Source organism: Sciurus carolinensis, unplaced genomic scaffold (assembly GCF_902686445.1).
Source record: "Sciurus carolinensis unplaced genomic scaffold, mSciCar1.2, whole genome shotgun sequence".
NCBI classification, from domain to species: domain Eukaryota; kingdom Metazoa; phylum Chordata; class Mammalia; order Rodentia; family Sciuridae; genus Sciurus; species Sciurus carolinensis.
In genome coordinates, this window is record NW_025920116.1 from 1247804 (window position 1) to 1270104 (window position 22301).

General features: G+C 52.9%; 1 pseudogene; it reads left to right on the forward strand.

Annotated features, from left to right (window-relative positions):
* LOC124973579 (alpha-1,6-mannosylglycoprotein 6-beta-N-acetylglucosaminyltransferase B-like) overlaps window positions 1-18659 on the forward strand; it is a 64251-nt pseudogene extending 45592 nt beyond the window's left edge.
* Window positions 18660-22301: the final 3642 nt, after the last annotated feature.

Genomic DNA, 22301 nt, shown 5'->3' on the forward strand with positions numbered 1-22301 from the left:
GGAAGAAACCGGGGTGAGGAGTCAGGCTCCAGTGGCTCCCGGGGGCTCCCAGGGGAGGTGCCACTTTACAGGTGGGGAGTGGGGCAGAGGAACTTAAATGGGCAACTGTTCCAATTGGGGCTTGGAGCCCTTCTGCAGTGAGGTGAGCGAGCAGGTTTTGATCCTACAAGAAGCCCTGGAGCTGCAGCCACGCCCTGCAGGTGGGTGAGATGAGGTGGCCTCAAAGCTCTAGCAGAGGGACCTGCCCAGTCTGGCCAAGCTGCAGCCTCTGGGTCACCAGGGGCAGCCCTGTCCCAGAAGAAAACCAGTGTCTGAGTGACCTGGCAGGCGAGGGGCAGCCCCCAGCCCTAGGGGACTCTGAGCCTGTTCTGTGCCTGCTGGAGCTCTTTGCCCTGGAGCACCAGGAGCCCGGCCAGCAGAGTAGGAGTACACTCTCTGAGACAGGAGGCTTGGCTCCAAACAAACAGTGTAGATATGCTAGGACCATAGCCAGTACTTTGTGAATTAAAGTCTTCCTCTCTGGGCAGTCCCCACCCTGCGGGAGGAGCATGTGGCCATGGCCAGGTACACAATTTGGCAAGCCAGCCTGGACTAAATCTCAGTGTCCCTTGGGCCTGGCTGGACTCCCTTGTGTAGTGAGAAACTTGTACACAGGCATCCTATTCAATTCCTGTCCAAGAGTCTGCACTAACCCCATGGCCATTTATAGCCTCTCTCCTTTCTCATCCTGGGCTCTGGGAACAGGGTGGGTGGGCTGGAGGCCCCTCCAGGCCCAGAGCTGATTGGCAAGGTGAGTTTCTTGAAGCCCAGACTCTCAAGGGCTGTTCTCTCAGTAACTTAGGGGTGCCACCAGGCTGGGGGAACTGCCCGCTCACCATGCCCCTGCCTTTCGACCTCATCTACACTGACTACCACGGCCTGTGCAGATGAAGCAGCACATGGGACTCTCCTTCAAGAAGTAAGGTGAGAGGGCTGGTGATGGCGGTGGGGGCCGGGTGGCTGTGGACCCAGGCAGAAAGCTGCTCCCCTCACCCTGCGGGGCTGCCCTGCCTCTGTCCTTCCCTGTCCCGAAGCTCCCATCTCACAAGAGCTCTGCCCCCTCATGAGGATGATCGCCAAACCTTGGAGAGTGGGGAGTCCTCCATGGCTTCCAGGGCTGCATGAGGCTGGAGTGGGGTCACCTGGATGGAGGGGCAGAGGAACTGCTGTGGGTGGGACGGGGTGGAAAGGAAATGGATGTCCCAGTGGGGACTTGGCTCTGCCCTTCTGCATGGGAACAGGACCCCACACTCCCCTCTCTCTGCAGTCCTGGGTCTGGAGGAAGGCCAGTGCCATGGCTCCCTGTCTCCCTGCAGCCAGCAGGGTGTGGGTTTAATGTAGCACAGAGAGCCCTGCTATTTATTACGTTTGCTCCAGTCCCACTGACTATCCCACATGATTTTATTAGGGGAAAAAAGTGACAGGCAGCATTATTGCTTTTATTATTAATGTGCGTTCCCCAGCACTCGGGACTCTCCTCCAGCTCCTCCTCCCACCAGGCCCTGCTCTGGGGAACAGTGCCAACCTCAGCACTGGGCACCTGACTCTGGGTTACGGGAAGGACGGGGTCATGGGGAGCATCCTGTGAGGCGGCTGCTCTGCTTTACCTCAGGGCCCACTCACGGGCAGGTGGACACAGGGATGCTCTGGGACCTCAGAACCTGGGGTGCAGATCCACAGAGGTGAAGCCCCTGGACTCAGTGCCTCTGCCCCCAAGGGTGGTGGAGGGAGGAGGACAAGCCTCCCACCATCATCCCCTGCCCAAGTAGTCCACCTGGCAGAGGAGGCATGGGAGCATTGACTCTGCCAACACAGTGCCCCCAGGACCCTTACCCAGGTGGGCCCCTGGGGAGAGCAGGGAGGGACCCCACTTCAAGCAGCTGCTCCTGGGCAGCAGGGAGAACAGCTTCTGAACACTAACCAGGGACCTGGGGGCTGGGCTGTTGTGATCCCTCTTGACTGGGAGGTGACACAGAGGTCTAGGCACTTGCTGTGTTCACTCAGGGACAGTGTCAGAGGCCAAGCTCTGCCACACAGGGCACTACCCTGACACAGTCACTGACCAGTTACAGGGCTCGTGGCTGGGGCAGCCCCAGCCCAGGACACAGTAACATGACCCCTGCTCCTGATCCCTGGGGGGTAGGTGCTGAATCTGGTTCATTGACACCTTTGGAACCGAGCCTGCATAAAACCATGAGGAGTATGCCATGCTGCATGGCTGCCACACCAACTGGGGCTACTGGAACCTCAACCCCAAGCAGTTCATGACCATGTTCCGTGAGTGCTGGGGCAGGGGGCAGAGCTCAAGGTGGGGGAGGCTGGCCCTCTCCCTCCCTGTCTCTCCTCCTAGGCACAGTGGGATGCAGAGAGAAGCCTTCTGAGGGCAGGGACCAGGGAGGGGGTGGCCTGTGGGAGACCCACCCAAGGCCAGGAGGACAGTGAGCACACAGTACAGAGTGAGGGATTTGGTGGGCTTCCAAGGACACTTGCAGGGACAACTGTGATGGGTGGTGAAGCAGCAGGTCAGCTTTTCCAAGCCAAGGGTGTCAGCAGAGTCCTGGGCCAGACTGAAAGGTCATGGCACAGAGCAGGAGAGGAGCTTTAACCACTGTGGCTGTGCTGGGAGGGCAGAGTGAGGCCCGCCCCTCAGCCCTGTCTTGGGTCATTGACTTGGGCTTTGGGTTTAAATAGATGAAGGGAGGGGGCGGAATGGGAGGGCCACATAAGTAAGCAGTATTGGTTCACCTGCAGCCTCTTGATCTCTCTGCTGGTCCTGTGTGGAGGTGGCTCTGAGGAGTCCCCAGTGCTCCAGCGGACATTCTCATCATGGGTGACCTGCCTGTAAGGCCCTGCTGTTCCTGGCAGGTGCAGGGCAGTGGCTGGCAGTCAGTGTCCCTGCAAATCTCAACAACACCTTAGCTACTTTCTCTTGGTGGGGACGAGATAGGGTAGGTGTCCTGCAGAACTAGCTGTTAGATAAACCCTGTTTAAATGACCAGCAGGCCTGCATGCAAAGCTGACCAGGGTGGGGCCCACCAGAGCTGAGCGTTCTGCTTTGGTTGGGACTCTAAAATACACACGTACACTGCATTGTGAGATGCCACGTACTGAAAATAGCCTAACCTTTCCTGACAGCTCGGGTGGCTTCCGTCTCCCTGGTGCATGGCCTGCCCTTGGGGGACACTGATGTGTGCAGAGCTCCTGCTGTTCAGTGTGGGCCCTGCTGGGAATATGTCTACTGTCACCTTTTACTGTGACTGTCCCCACTCTGCCCTCCAACAGTGTCTAACTTGTGGCTCTTTGAGAGCTCTGGGTGGGAAAGCCAGATACGCATCCTTGTTAGGACTGGGTATAAATTAAGAGCAAAGTCCTGAGGGGCTGGCGAGTGAAGGTATGGTCTCTCTTTAGCCCATCAGATCTGGCGTCTCCTTGGGAGCTTAACTGCTTTTTTGCCAGGTTCTAGGCTGTCTCAGGGGACGGTGGATGGAGGGATGGTTGGGTGGATGGAGGGATGAAGGGATGGGTGTGGGGGAGGTGATCAGAGGTCCTGAGAGCTCTGCAGCTCCTCAGAGGTACTTGGGGTCCTTTGAGGGTTAGAGGAGGCCAACTGGATTCATTTAATATGTGATCCCGTTGCAAGAAAAATTGTGTGACTAAAAATAAACTGGAAGCCTCTGGTTTAGTTCAAGCTCTGTGCTCACTGATGAAAAATTAAGGACCACAGAGGAGAGGGGCCTTGCCCAGGGCTGCACAGCTGGCCAGAGGCCACTGCAAGGCAGGGCATTTTCCGTGCTGGCACTGCTGGGGACCTGGGATGAGACTCCACCTCCTCTCCCTCCTCCTCCAGGGGAAGGAGAAGGTCCTGGGCATCCTGAACAAGCACATGGAGATCCACAGCACCGTGTACTATGAGAGCCAGAGGCCACCCAAGGTCCCCGCCTTCATGAAGAACCATGGCCTCTTGCTGTAGCCTGAGTTCCAGCAGCTGCTGTGAAAGGCCAAAATGAGTCCCCCAGCACACTGTCCTCGGTCACCTGGCCACAGGCACTGAGGGGGCCACCAAACACACCTGCCAGGGTGACCGCCGCCATGCATGGCCCCTTCCACATGTGGACATGCCCCAGCATGCTCTAGTGCCTGAGCCCTGTGTCCAGTCCTCCAGGGGACTGGCCATCATGGGATGTCCAGCAGGCAGGGGAGAGCCTACAGGGTCAGGGGCCTGGGCAGGGCCATGGCCTGGTTAGGGAAACAGGAGCCAGGCAGACCTTTCAGAGCCTCTGAGCAGGTGGTAGGCTGGCTGAGAGGCCCTGGCTACTGTCCCATGGGATCATTCATCCTGGATGGCTGCTTCGGCAAGTCGCACAAGGAAGGATAACTCTGTGCAGTGGACAACGTGAACAACCTCACACAGCAGCCCTGGATTCAGTACCATTTATGAAGCATCTTCCAGGGGCCAACCCTGCAAGCACAGCTGGCACAGTTAGGTACTGAGTTAGTGTTTTTAGGATGAGTGAGTGGAGGTCCTTTGAGGTCAGCTGTTGATGTGGGTCTGCAGCCTCTTGGGCTGGGGATCCTTGCCCCTTCCCTGCCCCTCCAGAATCATAGACAGCAAGACCAGGCATCCACAGTGCCCCACCCAGTCCTGCACCGAGGGATGCTAGCCGTCTGCCTCACCCCATCCCTGTCTGGCTGCGGGGCTCCCGGCCCTCCCTGGCCTCATGCCCCTGGCCCCCTCAGCACTTCACAGGCTTTGGCTTCCCCCATGAGGGCCTGGCACCCCTGGAGGCCATTGCCCATGGCTGCATCTTCCTGCAGTCCTGCTTCAGCCCGCCCCACAGCTCCCTCAACCACGAGTTCTTCCCAGGCAACCCCACCTCTAGGGAGGTGAGTGGGAAACCCAGCCAGCCTGGAAGGGGCAGAGGTCCTGCAGGTCCTGGGGAGGGAGGTGGAGAAGTCGGGCAACAGGATAAAAGTGACAAATGGGGGCACAGGGAGAGCCACCCCCTGCCGACCCTGGCCATGTGTTCTCTCAGTACCCCTACACAGAGAACTTCATCAGCAAGCCCTACGTGTGGACTGTGGATGACAACAACTTGGAGGAGTCTGAAGCCGCCATCAAGGCCATCATGGAGACCCAGATGAGACAGCCACCGCTCGCACTGTGGGCCTCAATATAATTAGAAAAAAGTACCTAGACTTGGCCTGGGCTGGCAGAGGAGTTCACCTCCCTCCCAGTCAAACACCCCCATGTCCAGCCATGTGGACTGGAGAGTGGAGCAGGTGCCCTCATTCACCTACCCAGTGTTCTTTGGTGCAGTGTAGCCATGGTTTCAGAGTCACTTATTAAGCACAATGAAGGGCCAGGCCCTGTGAGCACTCCTGCCACAAATTAGATGCTGAGTCAATATGTTCCAGATGAAAGCATGGAGGTTCTTCAGACCCTGCTTTAGATGTGGATCTGTGACCTCTTAGCAGCCTATCTCGAGTGATGATGTGCATACAGCTCTTCCGGGGATCTTGCTGACAAAGTCAGCTTTCCATTCCTGATGGAAACATCCAGGTCCTTCCTTCCTGGTCTGGAGATGAATATTTCTAGAGGAAGTACCCAGTGGCAAGTCACCAGGTGCTGATGTGCACCTGTCTTCAGCTCTAACAGGTGAAACTGGAGTCTGGCAGGAGGCACACTCTGACCCTCTGTCCAGTAGGGAGACCTGCTCACCTCCCAGGAATCAGCTGAGGCTTACACTTAAGTCACAGAATGAGTCTGGGCTCCTCTGGGTTGACCCTGAAGCGGGGTCTCAGCCCAGGTGGCTCCTCTGGGAGGTGGTCCCAGGAAGGGGGCAGGTGTGCCTGAAGCTCCTCACCATGGGGGCCTCTGAGCAGGGGCTTCTGTCATATCCCAGAAAGGCAAGAACCTGGGGTGGTTCTCCTCCAGCTCCCACCTGCCCACTCCTGTGGCTTCTGGCTTGTTCTTTGCACAGGCTGAGTGGGCAGGAGACAGTCCTGAGGTGGAGCATCCAGGGTGGAGAAGCCACAAGGGCACTGCCCACGTCTGTTGTGGGGGCCCTTCTCCATGTTAGATGATGGCCCCTGCAGAGTTTAAGGCAGACAGGAACGTGGCCTGGGGGCCATGCCCCAGTCACAGGCTGGACAACTGATTATTACAGGTTGATGGGTTTAAATGGGCCCGAGTGCCAGACCAGGACAGTGGCCTCGGGAAGGGGACTCAGTGCTAATGACAGGCCCAGGGCTGGGGCTTGGTGTGGGTTTACTCTGATTCACTTCATGCTGGAAACGACCCCGTTGTGTCTTCTCCCCTGCCCTGCTGGCCTCCTCTTGCACAGGGATAGGGGCAGGGTGAGGACTCTTTCCCATCCCCCTGAGGTCTGGCCTGACCTCCAAGGCCCATCAAGCAAAATGAGCCTGTGGGTGGTGCGTCCCCTCCCCAGACGGAAGGCTGGACACAGGGGAGGGGCTGTGCCTGGGAATGAATGTGCCCAGACCGTCCTGCGTGCTTCTGCCAGGACACACGGGAACTGGGGAAGTGCCTGCTCTTGGGAGGAGCTGAGGGGGCTTCCTTTGCCTTGTTCTTTCCTTTGATTTTTTTTTTACATGAACATCTGCTTATTTTTGTTATTGAGTTAATTAAAAACCAGCATAAATGGGCTGAGGATGTAGCTCAGTGGTAAAGCACTTGCCTAGCATTGTGGAGGCCCTGGGTCCAATCCCTAGCACCACAAAATTAAAGAGAGGGAGAGAGAGAGAGAGAGAGAGAGAGAGAGAGAGAGAGAGAGAGAGAGAGAGAGCGAGCAGTGACAAAGGACAAAGGATCCAGGAACCAAGACATGGACATCTGCCACAGGCTCCCAGGGATCCTGGCCCAGCCCGTCTGCTGGCAGCCTCCTCCGTCCGGCCCCGCCACCCGCTTTCCTGACACTTCATCCCCTGGTAACCCAGAGGGGCTCACACACTCCTGGGCCCACAGACCACTGGGGAGGGGCTTGCATGTAGACCCGGCCACCCTGGGGCTCCTGACCCACAGGACCAGGTGTGGCCTGGGAGTCAGCATTTTCAACAAGCGCCTGGTGAGGCTGAGAGTCTGCTCTAGAAAAGCGATCTCAAAGCAGCTGGCTGGGAGTGGACGGCAGCTTATGTAGGTCCTGTGGCTTCCAGGGGAGGGGAGGGGAGGCCAGTGGGGCCCAGGAGGCATGGAGCCTCAGGCCAGCCCCCACCCCACCAGTGGCAGGACCTGCACTACGTCTTCATAGAGTCCAGATAGAGGCCATGGGGTGAGAGGACGGCAGTGCTGCCATTACCCCCTTGCCCCTCTCAAGATCACCCTCCAGGCCCAGCACCTGTCACTTGGGGAGACTGATGCTGCGCACCTGCAGTTAGACCTAATGGAGGTGTTTGCAGGCAGGCTTCTGCCTGCAGGAAATCATGGCAAGCAGGTGGTTGGAGGGCTCCCTGCACGCAGGGCCTTTGACTCATCCCATGATGAGCACTTCAGACGCAGAGGGGAATAACTCAGGCACCGCTGTCGCTGCTGAGGGGGGAGCGACACTTGGAGAGCAAAGGCTCTTCTCTGGGTCTTTTTCCTTATATCCTGGGTTCGTCCCTGCAGGGGGCCCCTCAGCCTGCTAGGGCAGTGCTCAGAGGTTGTCTGGATTCTGCCCTGCATGTCAGGGCAGCAGCTGGCCACAGGGCCCTGTAGGGGGTGGGGGAGGAGAGCAGGATGGGACAGGCCTGCAGAGCATCTGGGACAGAGGGATGCTGGGGTTTCCTGGGATTCTGGAACAGCCCAGGGATGAGAATACACACAAAGCACCTGGTGTCCAGTCTGGGACAAGGTCAGGCTGGTGGCCTTTGTCCCTAGAGTCAGAGGCAGCAGGGACCAGCTTCAAGGTGAGCAGTGGGGGCTGTCTCCCTGGGACCTTGAGTGTTGGGAGTGTCCCCTGGCCAGAGGGCCCAGGATGGACCTCTAGCCCTAAGAGGCGGGCTCTGCGGGAGCCCCACACAGCTCCGCTGGACATCCCGAGGTCACCTTGTGAGGAAGAAGGGATGCAGTGTGGCGAGCCGCCACGATGCCATGACAAGATGGCGCTGGTTTCTGCTAAAGCCGGAAGTGCATTCTAGGTAAACAAGCCCATTTTTGGTCATGCCAACTGTTACATATGGGAGCACCAATGAACATAGGCCAAGTGGCACGAGTAGATTGGCTATTGCAAGAGTATAAAGGTGTACGAATTCGGTTCAAGGAAGAAGAAAATCCATGGTTGTATAGTAATAAGGTCCTGATTAAACTGCTGAAGGAAGATTCCTGTGTTGTGCTTTCTTGCGGGCTAGGGACACGACAAGTGGTGCCAAAACCCGGGAATCAGAACTTTCAGTGGCCAGGGGGTGCACCGGTAAGTACCACAGGTAAGTGGGGTCCACACATAGTGGGACGCTCCTCTGTAGATAAAGAGAGAGCGGGGATCGACCTTGCATAGTCGATCAACAAAGAAAGATATTTTGTTTTCGCTTTCATTCTGCTTGCTCTGAACGCTGCTTTCATTATGGGCAATTCTCCATCTAGTTCGTTAGTACAGCCTTTAGATTTTTTGTTGTGCTCCAAAGAGCTCAAGGTCAAACGCAGTACTTTACAAACATTCATTGAAAGAATTGATAAAGCGGCCCCATGGTTCGCTGTCTCCGGAAGCTTGACTCCTGCCAGTTGGGATAAGTTGGGAAGAGATTTGGATTTCCTTCAGGAGCAGGGACAATTGGAGAAAGGGGTGATACCGCTATGGAAATTAATAAAAGGATGTATTCTTGATGGTAGATGTCAGGAAGCTATTCATAAAGGACAGAAAGTTCTTGAACAACTACATGAGGAGAAGTCCGAGGATTCTATGAGTACTTCCAGTAAACATAGTGCAGGAGAGCAGGTTTATGGAGCTATTCCAAAGAGGAGACTATACCCAGATTTAAAAGCCCTTAGAACACCAGAAGAAACAGGGGAGTCAGAATCAGATGGTGATGAGGAAGTGAAAGAGCTAACGCAGCACTTACGGAAGGTGAGGTTAAAAGAAGGGGGAACTAAGAGGCAAAAAGATTTTAGACAGGAGGACTATAAGGAAGAACAGGAACCAGCTCTAGCCTATGATCCTCCCCCATATGTGGGAGGGGTTCCAGGCACGGGTAGAACTTTTAACTCTGCAGCTTGGAGGGCTGCCCATGTAGAGTTGGGGCTTGCCTGTCCTGTATTCCAGGACAATAATGGGGGAAGATATCAGGAACCCATAGACTTTAAAACGATAAAGAATATAGCAGAATCTGTCCACACTTATGGTGTGGATGCTGCTTTTACTATCGCCCAAATAGAGGGGCTCAATAGATTCTGCATGACCCCCTCGGACTGGGCCGGTTTAGTGAAAGCTTGTGTTTCCCTGGGTAAATATTTAGACTGGAGAACCTTCATGTTAGAGGGGGCCAATGAACAGGCTGCACGCAACCAAGCTATGGGCAAACCTGCCTGGGATGTGGATATGCTTCTGGGGCAGGGTAGATTTGCCAATCAGCAAACAGGCTTTCCATTAGAGGTTTATGAACAAATTAATCAGATCTGCATTGCTGCCTGGAAAGCACTTCCTAATAAAGGAGAAGTGCGAGGTAACTTGACAAAAATTGTCCAAGGCCCCACAGAAGCTTTTTCAGATTTCGTGGCTAGAATGGTAGATGCAGCAGGGAAGATCTTCGGGAATGCTGATGCAGCTATGCCTTTAATTAAACAATTAGTATATGAACAATGTACAAGAGAATGCAGAAATGCTATTAATCCATTTAAAAGCAAAGGCATAGAGGCATGGATGAAAGCTTGTAGAGAAATAGGCGGCCCATTAACAAATGCAGGCTTAGCCGCTGCTTTCCTTCAACTTTCTAACAGGACTTCCTCCGGAAATAGGAGGTGTTACTCTTGTGGACAAGAAGGACATTTCAAGAGAGAGTGTCCTAGTAAACATAAGGCAGAAAGGACAAATAACGCTCCTCCAAATCGCCTCCCGGGAGTGTGTCCTAGATGTAAGAAAGGAAAACATTGGGCTAATGAATGTAGGTCCGTGAAAGATATCCATGGCCGGTTTATTGAAAGGACTGATTCAAAAAATGGCTGGAAGGGCCCCCGTCCTCAGGGCCCGCAAATATATGGGGCCACAGAGGAAGTAACCAGGCCGGACGAGTATTGGCCGTCTCTGAGACACCCCAAGAGCCCAGGAGAGCCACTAAATGTTCCGCAGGAGTTGACCTCTGTTCCACCACCAGACTCATTTTAACACCTAAAATGGGTGTTCAGGTGATTGACACTGATTTTAAAGGATCTCTGCCACAGGACACTGTAGGTTTGCTCATTGGGCGAGCCTCTTCAATCTTACAAGGTCTTCATGTCTTTCCTGGAGTGATTAACCCAGATGTGGTGGGTTCTGTTAAAGTCATGGTGGAAGCTCCAAAAGGCATTGTGTCCATCTCCCCCGGAGATCGGATTGCTCAGCTGCTCTTGCTTCCTAGCCTACATAAGCATTTTAAAGCTGATGCCATTAATAGAACTAGTGAACAGATTGGGAGCACAGAAGGGAATAGCGCCTATTTAACTCTAGATTTGAACACGCGCCCTTTGGTAACTTTAAACGTAGAAGGTAAACCTATCCTGGGGTTAATGGATACAGGGGCAGATCGTAGTATTATCTCTAAAAAAGATTGGGCTAAGGGGTGGCCATCCAGACTTCTGATCATTCACTCAGAGGGCTTGGATATGCTCAAGCTCCTCAAATTAGTTGTAGATCACTTTCCTGGCGGGACACTGAGGGGCATGCTGGACAGTTTATTCCCTATGTACTTGACCTCCCATTTTCTTTATGGGGACGGGATATCCTGAGTGATATGGGATATCAGCTCAGTAATATTTACTCTCCAGAGTCTCGTCAACTGATGTTGAAAATGGGATTTAGACCTGATCTAGGATTAGGAAAAAAACTTACAGGGGAGAAAAAGTCCGGTGCCAGCCAGGAAAGATACGGGTGGAGAGGGTTTGGGTTTTTCATAGGGGCCACTGAGGTGCAGATACCCATTACCTGGAAAACGGAGGAACCAGTATAGGTGTCTCAGTGGCCTTTACCCTCTGTCAAGCTGGCTGCAGCACATGAATTAGTTCAAGAGCAGTTTGATTTAGGACATATTAGATCTTCCACATCTCCCTGGAATACTCCAATATTTGTTATCAAAAAGAAGTCTGGTAAATGGCGTCTGTTACATGATTTAAGAGCAATTAATGCACAGATGCAGATAATGGGTCCAGTTCAGAGAGGGTTGCCGCTACTTTCCACTATTCCAGATCACTGGAGAGTCATGTGTATAGATATTAAGGATTGTTTCTTTTCTATTCCACTACATCCTCGAGACTCAGAGCGCTTTGCTTTCACCCTCCCAGCCTGCAATCATGAAAAACCTGATCTCCGATTTGAGTGGATAGTGTTGCCTCAAGGCATGGCTAACAGTCCTACTTTATGTCAGTTGTTTTTTGGTAAGACTCTTGAACCACTCAGGAAGAAGTTTACAGGGTTAAAATGTATTCATTACATGGATGACATTTTATTAGCAGCTAAGTCGGAAGAGCTGCTTTCTGAAATCTATTCTGAATTAATTCGGCTTTTAGAACTGCGAGGATTACATATTGCTCTAGAAAAGGTTCAAACAGGAAGCATAGTAGACTTTCTTGGAGCAAAAATTTCCTCACAAGGTATTGCTCCCCAGAAAATAACTATTAGGACTGAGGATCTTCACTCATTGAATGATTTCCAAAAACTGCTAGGGGACATAAATTGGATCAGGAGTTATCTGCATATTCCCAATGTTGATTTACTTCCCTTATATGACATCCTTAAAGGTGACCCTGATCTCTCTTCTCCTCGGAAATTAACTCTTGAGGCCAGATTGGCACTCCAGAAGGTTGAAAAGGCTATTCAAAATGCCAGTCTTACTAGATTACAAGGAAATAAGCCTGTGCAGCTTTGTGTATTGCCCACGCTCAGGCAGCCAACTGGAGTTTTATGGCAAGAAGGTCCATTGTTGTGGATTCATCCACATGTTTCTCCTGGACGTTCTTTAGAACATTACCCTGATGCTGTCACCTCTTTAGCTCTACTTGGCATTCAGCAGAGTATTCAGTTTTTTGGCATTCTTCCAAACTCTATAATTACTTCCTATACAACCAAACAAATTCAGATACTCAGTGCTACTTTGGACAATTGGGCCATCTTGAGATGTTCCTTTCCAGGGGAAATTGAAAATCATTTTCCCTCTCATCCACTCCTTGCATTCGTTAAGGAACATCCGATTATATTTCCCAGAATAACATCTACTGTTCCTTTGTTGAAGGCATCGAATATCTTTACTGATGGTTCTAAAACAGGTATAGGAGCCTATGTTATTGATAGTCAGTTCCCCATCCAACATCAATTTGAACCAGGAAACCCACAATGGGTGGAGCTACAAATTGTCATTAAGGTTTTTGAGAGTTGTCCTTTTCCTTTTAACCTGATATCAGATTCTAATTATGTAATAGGAGCACTTAAGGTGTTGGAAACTGTAGGTGCCATCAATCCTAACAACAAAGTTTCATCTTTATTTACTCAGTTACAAAATTTGATTTTGGGCCGTTCTGCACCCTTTTATCCTGTACATATAAGAGCTCATACGGCTCTCCCTGGACCTATTGTTGAGGGAAACGCAAGGGCAGATGCCGCTACCCGCACAATTTGTTTTCTTTCTTCTCTTGACAGTGCTCGAGACTTTCATAATAAGTTTCATGTTAACTCCCAAACACTTTGTAAGCGCTTCTCTATTCCTTGAGCAGAAGCAAGACAGATTGTCTTAGATTGTTCCCATTGTGTTCCATTTCACCATCTCCCTTCTCTTGGTGTTAACCCCCGAGGCTTGCGACCTCTTACGGTTTGGCAAATGGATGTTACTCATATTGCAGAGTTTGGTTTCCTAAAATATGTTCATGTCTCAGTAGATACTTTTTCTGGAGTTATGCATGCCTCTGCTTTGGCAGGAGAAAAAGGCCATCATGTCATCTCCCATTGCCTAGAGGCTTGGGCCGCCTGGGGCCTTCCATGCTCCTTGAAGACAGATAATGGGCCGGCGTACACTGGTCAACAATTCACCTCTTTCTGCTCCACTATGGGAGTGCAACTGACTCATGGCTTACCTTACAACCCCCAAGGTCAGGGAATCGTGGAGAGAGCTCATAGAACGATTAAAGAACTTTTGCAAAGACAAAAAGGGGGAATAGGAGCAAGCCGTACTCCTAAAGAGCATTTGTCTTTGGCTCTTTTTACCATTAATTTTTTAACTTTGGATGCACATGATAATTCTGCGGCTGACAGACATTGTTCGCCGCCTGCCCCCCCCTTCCTTAGGGAAAGTGAAGTGGAAGGATGTGCTTTCAGGCCAGTGGTATGGACCTGATCCCGTGCTGATATGGGCATGAGGTTCTGTTTGTATTTTTCCACAGGATCGAACGGAACCGCTTTGGGTGCCTGAGCGACTCGTGCGTAGGATACCTGGGAGTTTGTTAGCCTCGACTTCAGCTAAAGGTGTGAAGGAACAAAATGAAGAATCTACTGATCCTGTGGTGTCTGGTCCTGATGATCCAATGGGCCAGTCAGAAGTCAGTTTCTAAGATAAGGCTCTGGGCGGTTACTCGGGCATGGCCAATACCCATGCCGATCCATGCTGATTCCAAAATTTTGCCAACCCTTTTCGCCACCACTTGTGAGATGGAAATGCCATGTCGTGATCCTATGTCTACTGAAACCTCCGTCTTTAATCTTACATCCTTTAATTTGACCGAAGTCTTTTGTTTCTCCCTTCATAGTAGCAGTCAACACTGTGTGCGTCTGCTCCTTAAAAATGTCACCTCCTGGGACAATCCCTTGCAATATAACAGCGTATCCTTAAACATACTGACTTCTGCCCTCATGCAGGTTTTGCAGGGATTGCAGTCTGGATCTGGTGTGGGAAATAATAGTGGAGTGGTAAATATCACCACCCTGGTTACTGTAAGTACCGGTCATTTTCCATGGGCAAGAAAAATGCGACAAATGCCACATGGTTTCTTGCTTCACCCGCTTGTACCCCTTACAAAAGCTTCCCCCCAATATTTACTCATTGTCAAGACAGAAATTGGGATTATAAAGAGGTGGCTCCGGGATTCTCTATATCTCCATCCCTTAAGAAGTTTTCCTATAATTTCACAAAAAATGGTACCTCTACCGGATTGGGGCGGCCCTTTTATCAGTGGCTGATAGGTAATCGGGCCGGAGCCACGGCTGACATCTCTGCTTTAGCCTTATTAAAAGGAGGCAATTTCTCTTTGCATAATGCAACAGGTACTATCACGGAAGATATACAGAGAGGACATCGACTAGGAAACTTGTCGTTGTATAAGCAGCTATATAACGCTACTCTTCCCCCCGCTCCAGTATGCTTAACCCCCCCTTTTCTATTTCTATTATCAAACAGTTTGGAAGCGATTTTAAATTGTTCTAATGACAATATTACCTGCCTGCTTTCAGAGTGTTGGAACGGTAGTGAATCTGTTGCTGTGATTGTAAAGGTACCCACCTTTGTACCTGTCCCAGTGGAGGTTAATCCAGATAATTTTCCATTGGTGCACCTCTTCAGAGAAAAGAGAGACTTTGGCATTACCGCAGCCATAATAACTGCTATTGCTGTCTCTGCTGCTGCAGCCACTACCGCTGCTCTAGCCATGACCAATCAAGTTCAAACAGCACAAACCATTAATCAAGTCATACAGCAAACTGCACAGGTGCTGGAATCCCAGGACCGCGTCAACAGACATATCCTATCAGGGATCTTGGTGGCGAATCAAAGGATCGATTTACTACAAGTACAGTTGGATGAACTTTTCAACATTGCACAAGTTGGATGCATCGGGAATCATAAACACATGTGTATAACTCCAGTAAGATATGAAGAAGCAAAGAATCAAAGCCACTTGATTTCCGCCTTTCTTGCAGGCAATTGGTCCCTAGAAGCTGAGAAGTTGATGAATCAACAATTATTGCAGATTGCGATTTTAAATGACACCCGTGTTGAGCCTGTTACTTTGAGTCAGTTCTCTAGCTGGCTTACCTCTGCCTTTAGTTATTTTAAAGAATGGGTTGGTGTGGGGATCTTTGGATGTATTTGTTTTACAGGCACTTGCCTTTGCCTTTGGCTTATTTACAAGCTAAGAGTGCGTCAAGCACGTAAAAAGGCGGTGTTAATTCAGGCTGTGTTGGCCATTGAGCAAGGGGTGTCACCTTCTGTGTGGTTGGCTAATCTGGCACGAGAATAAGTGGCATTTTTAGTATATCTCTGTTAAAGTTAGAATTATCATTTATGCTAGGTGTCTGCAGGGTACTGCTGTAATTACTATGTACTTTTCTTTGAGGACTGTGCATTTGCATCCTGGGGATTTCTTGTACTAATTAAAGCTTCAATTGTCTTGTAACTTCCACCTTTGATCTTGAGCTATAACAATGATGTTGGAGGAGAGAACTGTTACTGTGTGCCTTGTGTTCATTATGATGCCTCTGTATTGTGCAGCATTGGCAAGAAGGGTGATGTGTTTTCCTACCTCAGGCCCTTGCAGTTGTGCAAGCTGGATAAGCTCCCCCAAGTATGGTTTTTCATACCGCTATGTCTTCATGGACGCAGGATGCGAGGCAAAGCACTGCACTTGAGAGTTTTATTTTGAACCTCAAGGAAGGCATGCCCTATTGCATGTGGGTTTGATGTCCACGTCCCACCCTACGAAAAAAGGCATCGGCTTAGGTGATGTCAGGCCCGGAGAAGGCGCCACTCTGGGACTGATGTTCACTATCTGCCACTTTTGCACAGTAGGATAGGGCCTCTACCTTCACCTGTGTTCATAAAATAAAGAAGGGGGAGCTGTGGCGAGCCGCCACGCTGCCATGACAAGATGGCGCTGGTTTCTGCTAAAGCCGGAAGTGCATTCTAGGTAAACAAGCCCATTTTTGGTCATGCCAACTGTTACATATGGGAGCACCAATGAACATAGGCCAAGTGGCAGGAGTAGATTGGCTATTGCAAGAGTATAAAGTGTACGAATTCGGTTCAAGGAAGAAGAAGAAAATCCATGGTTGTATAGTAATAAGGTCCTGATTAAACTGCTGAAGGAAGATTCCTGTGTCGTGCTTTCTTGCGGGCGAGGGACACGACAATGCAGGCTCGGGCAGGACTGCTTGGTTTCACCACCAGGGCTAAGGATCTCATCTCTGGGGTGACCAGCAGGAAGATGGTGTCACTGGGGACAGAGCTGGACTGGGCCATGCAGGATGCCCACATTGTGTGGGGCTTGGGGAGGATGATGGCTACAGACACCCCCCTCTGAGTCACGCTAGGTTGACTCCAACTTCAGCCACTGCCACCTACCATCCATGGGCTCCTCCAAGGTGGCTCTGTGCTAGGCCTGGATGAAGTCCAGGAAGGGGTTGGGGAGGAGACATCTTGTCCCTTGGATACATTCATCTCTTGTAACCCAGCCACTCTGTACATGTGCCCTGGTGCAGGCTGCTGCATGACCCTGAGACCATTAGATCGCATGTGGCCTCCTCTGTAGTGCACTTGTAACCATGTGCGGCCTGGTCAGGAGCTTTCCAGATGCCACCCAGTCACATCCCACTGGGAGCATGCTGCCTCCTTCCATGAGAAGTTCCACATCTTGGGGAGGGTACAGCTGAGCTTTTCCACTCCACAACCATTTCCTGAGCACCAACTGCATGCCAGGCACTGTACCAGGCACTGTACCAGACTCTGGGGGGACAAGCTGCAGTCCCTGCCCTCGAGGGGCCGTGGGCTCCTGAGAGAGATGGAGCATGGACAGAAAGCTGTGGCAGTGGTGCTTGTCCTCAGGGGGAGGAATTCTGGGGTGCTGAGGACTCCAAGGAACTTGATCCTGTACCAGGAGGGCATGGGCGCAGGATGCTCTGGATTGAGTGACATCCCAGAGAAGCTGGGGTGGGGGAGGGGCCTCAGAACCCAGGAGGGGTGGAGCACTGGGCTCTGGGCAGGAGGAAGTTTGTGTGGCTGGGTTGGGGGACAGGGAAGGGGCACTGAAGCTGGGACACAGGGAGGGTCAAGGACTGAGCCTGAGTTTCCAGGGCCCCTGGAGAGTGTAGGGACCTCGGCTGAGAGGGCCAGGTGGATGGGGTGGTTGGCACATCCCACCCCATGCCCAGCAGGCAGCCCTGTAACCAGGCCTCCCCGCCACACCCTCCCTCAGATGGAGCCCTACCTGCCCTATGAGTACACCTGTGGGGGCAGCTGGAGCAGATCCACGCCTACATCCAGCGCCGGGTAGGTGGCCCTCCGTCCTCGGTCCCAGGACCTGGGTTCCCACCCCAAGCCCATTGGGCCAGAGCCCGTGCTGTGCAGGCAGCAGACACCTTTGTCTGTGAGCCCTGCAGGTCCCCTGACCACCGAGTCTCTGTTCCTTCCCTACCAAGTACCTGGAGGCACCTGAGTGTCCATGGGGTGTGGCTACTTTGAGGGATAAATGAAATGTGTGTGTAAGGTTGCCTGGTATTCAGCAAGTGCCAAACAGTGGCTCCCCCTGAAGCTGCAAGTCTGGGTCTTCAGGCACCGCCCAGGTCCCCTGTAACCCACCCCACCTTCCTGACGCCGCTCTCCTCCTACAGGATTTCTGTGCAGCTCCCAACTCGGCCACCCCAGGGACCAGCACCTCACAGAGCCCCTTCATCCTGTTGCCCAATGCCACCCACCTGGAGTGGGCCCAGAACTCCAGCAAGGTCCTTGGGGCCTGGTCCCTGTCACACTCACTGTGGGCCTGGCTGGCCACCACCAGGAGGGCCTGTAAGGATGCCTGCCTGGACCACAGCAGGTCTTCGAGCCTTCCTTCTTCCCCTTCCTCAACAGCCAGGAGGCCTTTCTCCAGTGAGTGCACCCACCTCCCTCCCAAGAGTTTCCAACCTGTCAGGAAGGATCCAGAAGGGACCTTCCAGGTGGGCATATGCATCATGCAGCTATGCTCTTGGCAGGACCCAGCTGCTACCAGGGATGCTGCCTCCCAGTCCCACCCCACTCACTCTGCCCCTTGGGGGCCCTGCCACAGCCTGGATGGGCACCTTCTCCATAAAGCTGCTGCGCATCCCTCCAGGTGGGACCCCGGCCCCTCTTCTCCAAACTCCCAGACAGAGGCGGAAAAGGAGCTGTAACCATCTCTTCCCGGGTCTGAAGCAGGGGTTACTGGGGAGAGGAGTGGGCAGTGCCAGACTGGGGACAGTCCCGCCCCACTCAACCCAGGGGGTGACCAACACTGGTGGCGCCCATGCAGGCTGCAGGTGCCCTATGACAGCACCGAGTGGGAGATGCACCACCTGTGCCCCACACTGGTCCAGCCTGGCCAGGAGTGCTACCTGCAGAAGGAGCCCCTGCTCTGCAGCTGCAGCATCTCCAGCACCAAGTACCAGCGGCTCTGCCCCTGTTGCGTCTTCCTCAAGGGCCAGGTGGCCCTGTGTCAGGGCTGCCTGTGAGGTGGTAGGGTTCCTGCCCTCCGACTCCCTGTGCAGGAGAAAGCACCAGCAGACACCAGCTCGAGATGCACACGTGCACGGCTCCCCAGCCAGAGCTTCCTTCCCAGGCCCAGGAGTGGGCAGAGGAGTGCCAAGCACCATCCGGGGGAGGGCAGCACAGTCAAGCTGTGGCCTCTTACTGTGGGGTGCCTCATTCTCACCCTAGGACTTGGGGCAGAGTAGATATTTGGTTGGTCGGCATCCCAGGGGCCTGGAAGCAGGTGGACCAAGGTCCCCTGCTTTGTTCTAGGTGAGATCTGGACCAGTTGGAGAAAGCCCTGGCCACTGCTGGGCTGAGTGGGCCTGATTTACAAGACATGGGCAGCAGGGCCCATGCTGCTCCATGGTCCCCTGAAGGAGCCCAGGAGTGGACAGCAGGTTTGGCCCATGCTTGTGCTGGCAGAGATCTATTGGGATGCACCCTCTTCCTGTGAGCACAGTGGAGCACGCAGGGCCAGCCGTGTTCCTCTTGGGTCATTTAGGGGGTGGGTGGAGGGGAGGATTGTGGGAGGCCAGACTGAGGGGCCCTGTCTCTGCTCACTCCCATCCCTCCTCCTCTCAATTTCCCCTCCCTCTACACTTGGGGTGCAGGACCACTCAGAGCCTGGCTGGCTTGACCCCTGACCTACTTGTTCTAGATCTCCTCTCCTTGGGCTGAAACCCTGGTGGTGTGACCTGCAGTTCCAGGTGCATTCACTGCCACAGCCTCAGTAACCACCCAGCTGCCAAGGGCACCACCCGGATATCCTGGCAATGTCCTTCAGGCCCAGGCACCTCGCAGGCACTGGCTCCCCCAGCCTCAGGGCTTGGGGTGGGCTTCCCCAACACCCCAGAGCCCACCCAACCTGTTCCCAGCACCCGGACCCACAGCTCCTGTTGGCCCCCACCCTGTCCATGCTGCATCCGCGTCCCCCCTCCAGCTTCCTCCAGCCTCAGACCAAGATGGAGCCCTGTGCCCGTCTGTGAAGCATGCCAGCCTGGACCCTAGGACGCCCCTCCCTCCACCCACAGCCAGATCCCCGTTGGATTCCGTGGGTCCAGCTTTCAGAAACACTGCCACCCTCATGCCCAGGAGAGGCCTTGGCAATGGGCCACCTGCCCATGGAGGCGGCCCCCCAGGCCCTGAGAGGTGGAGGAGGGGCTGGAGGCAACGTGTCCCTTGGGAGCCTCTCCTGGCCAGGCTGGCCCTGGGGGTCCGCAGAAACCACGACTGTAAGAAACTCAGTGGCTCCCGACCTGCTGGGGGGAAAGCAATAGAGACACTCTTCTCTCTCTCTTTTTTTAAAGATTTATTTCTTGAAATAATAAATATTTTATTGGGATGTGAGATGCAAAAGAGGAATTGTGCAGTTTCTCGTCTTTTATGGAGACCCCACAGCTTTCTCCATGGGGGTGGATCTCTGGACCCCCAGACTCAGAGGCCCATAGGGGGAGGCTCAAGAGTCAGAGCTAGGATCCCTCCCATCAGTGTACACCAGGGCCAGCCAACATTCCCCATCTGCAGGCCTGGTCAGTCATGGTGGGAGTCAGGCTTCCCATTGCCAGGATGTGGATTTGGCTATTCCAGGTGCACCTCCCGCTCTTTCTTTCCATTCCCCCCCACTGTCCCCTGTGAGTCCTCTGGACCCAGACTAGGGGTGAGTTTGCAGCAGGGAAATCCGGGACCCCTTAGGCTCCTTCTGTCCTCTGGAGCCACCTTTCATTTGTCCTCATTGGAAGATACGTGTAGTCTTGGGTTGGCTGAAGGTCAGGTCTTCTTTCCTGGTGGAGGACTCGCACACCTTCTTTTCCTTTTAAGGGCTTCAGGAACCAAGCAATTCAGTTCAATATAAAGCAGATGGAGTTTTAGGAACAGTACGACTTTCTGGAAAGTTGTCACACAAACTTTGGCTTTGTTTGGAGACTGTCTGCTTTCCTATAAGTAATCCTCCCCCAGCTGGGGAAGCTCAGGCCCTTCCTGCAGCCCATGCTCACTGCTTCTGCACACCAGGGTTGGGGAGGGGGCAGAGGCATTTGACTTTGGGGATGGGCTCCTGCCAGAGCTGGCTCTGTGGCCTGAAGCCCAGTGACTCCTGTAATGTCAGGGGTGCTCAGGCCTGGGGTCCCCAGCAGCCTGTACGCAACACCCTGGGCCAAGCCCCAGTCTTCCAGGGTCCCTCTTCCTCTTTCTCCAGCCTCTCTTCTAGGACTTTTGTGGGAGGGTGTCACAGTGGAGCCAGGCTGCAGAAGGTGGGGGAGTCAGAAAGTGGGGAAGGACTTTGATAGCATGGAGCTCAGGCCATGAAGGCAAACGTTAGTGATAGAGTGAAAAAAATAAGAGATGTGTGGTTTGTTATTTTGAAAACATAAAAGTAGTGAAGTTTAAAAAACAAAACACAACAAAAATTGCCATCTCTTTAGAATTTTCTTTCTTTCTTTTTTTTTTTTTTTTTTTTCTTATGGTATCAGGGATTGAACTCAAGGATGCTTAACCACTGAGATACATTCCCAGTCCTATTTTGTACTTTACTTAGAGGCAGGGTCTCACTGAGTTGCTTAGCACCTTGCTGTTGCTAAGACTGACCTTGAACTCACAATCCTCCTGCCTCAGCCTCCTGAGTTGCTGGGATTACAGGCGTGTGTCACCTTACTAAGCTAGAATTTTCTTTTAACCCACTTATTTCATTTGTCCTTTCTTTGGGCAAGTGTGACCCTAGAACCCTAATTAAGGACCTCACTTGGTTCATTTTTTTAAGTGCTACCCCACCCCCAAGACCTACCTGAGATAACAAAGGGGACTTGATTTAGATGTGATAGCCCACTCAACCCCTGGACTCTTCTCAGCCATGACTGGCACGCAGGGTGCAGCCCTCCCTGGGGTCATGCGCAATGTTGGGTGCTGTGCTTAGTCCCTTGTTCTGAGACATGCAGTAGATAAAGGTGGGCCCAGATTTCTGCTGGGCAGACTCTTCCCCAGAGACCCTGGCTGTGCCAGGCAGCCTGAGTTGTACTCCTATGTGGGGCATGGCCCAGTGCCAGCTCTGCAGGTTGCCACTCTCAGCTCAGGGAGGGTCCCAGTGTGGTGTGTAGCAGCTGAAACCAGGGCTGCAGGGGCTGAGAGGATGAGGTGTGGTCCTGGGGGAAATGGCAGCTCACACCACTCACACCACTTGTCCCTTCCTAGCTCACACTGCACAGTTTGACCTGCTACGAGGAGCTGGTGACTTTCCTTCAGTCCAGCATTCATCAGGAATAAACCATGACTTCTTTTTGTGGGATGGGCAGTGTTGAGCCTTCTAATTTAATGGTGGAAGAGATGCTGGTGACCTGGAGCTGTCCTTCCCATCAGCCAAGGTGAGAGGAGGGCACATGGGCCTCTGGGTGGTGGCATTGAGGACGAGGGGTAATGTGGCCTGGAGAAGCATGGACTTGGGGCAGAGGCTCCAGGTTTTCCATCACATCCTTGCAGGCTGCTCATGGACACAAGCCACCCCTGGGGCTACAGAAAGCAGGGCTAGGACAGGTGGGGTTGGAAGAAACAGAAGAAGCTATTAGATGGTGGCTACAGAACTATCTCCATGCCTGAGAGCAAGCAGCTGCCTCTGGAGCTCTGAGCTCTGTGTC